The following is an 854-nucleotide window of genomic DNA, read 5'->3' on the forward strand; positions in this document are numbered from 1 at the left end:
GCTATTCCAAGCTCTATCATTGCAGTCAGCGGGTGTTGCAGTTGAACAGTCCACAAGTCATCAAATAAAGCGCGCATCCATAATAAAACGTGCCTCACACGTAGGGTTGCAAAGGGGCAGAAAATTTCGGGAAACCTTCCATGGGAACTGGTATGGGGAATTTTGGAAATATTCCAAGTTTGAAACTTACCGGGAATTTATGGGAATTAACTGGAAATTTGGGGAAATTTATAAAACTGTATCATATACAAACATAAATATAAACAATTTGTTTGATCATAGGCTCACATGCATGCAAACTAATACAAATGTAAAAAATGGCTTTTTTGGATGGGAATCTGTGATGCTTTTTTCAGGATTTATTGATAAATGAAAACTTATGAACAGTGTTTATTCAAAATAGAAATATTTTCTAACAATGTAAGTCTTTACTTTACTACTTTACTATTGAATAAAAGTATTAATTTATTTCAAAAAAAGGAGAAAAGATACTGCCCCAAACGTATGAATGGTAGTGTATTGTTAAAAAAAGGATTTCTATTTTAAATAAATGCCGTTTTTTTTGTTTGTTTTTTTTACTTCAGAATCACAGGTAATAAAAAATATATAAGCAGCACAACTGTTTCCAAAATTGATAATAAATAAGCATATTAGAAATATTAGAATAGAATCATGTGACACTGAAGACTGGAGTAATGATGCAAAATTCAGCTTTGCATCACAGATATCACAGATATTAAAGTATATTAAAACAGAAAACCATTATTTTAAATTGTAATACCGGTAATACTGTGCAATATTACTGTTTTGTTCTGTATTTTTGATCAAATAAATGAAGGCTTGATGAGCAAAAG

The sequence above is a fragment of the Sinocyclocheilus rhinocerous genome, unplaced genomic scaffold (genome assembly GCF_001515625.1).
Source record: "Sinocyclocheilus rhinocerous isolate Xijiao unplaced genomic scaffold, SAMN03320098_v1.1 scaffold66, whole genome shotgun sequence".
In the NCBI taxonomy this organism is placed as follows: Eukaryota; Metazoa; Chordata; class Actinopteri; order Cypriniformes; family Cyprinidae; genus Sinocyclocheilus; species Sinocyclocheilus rhinocerous.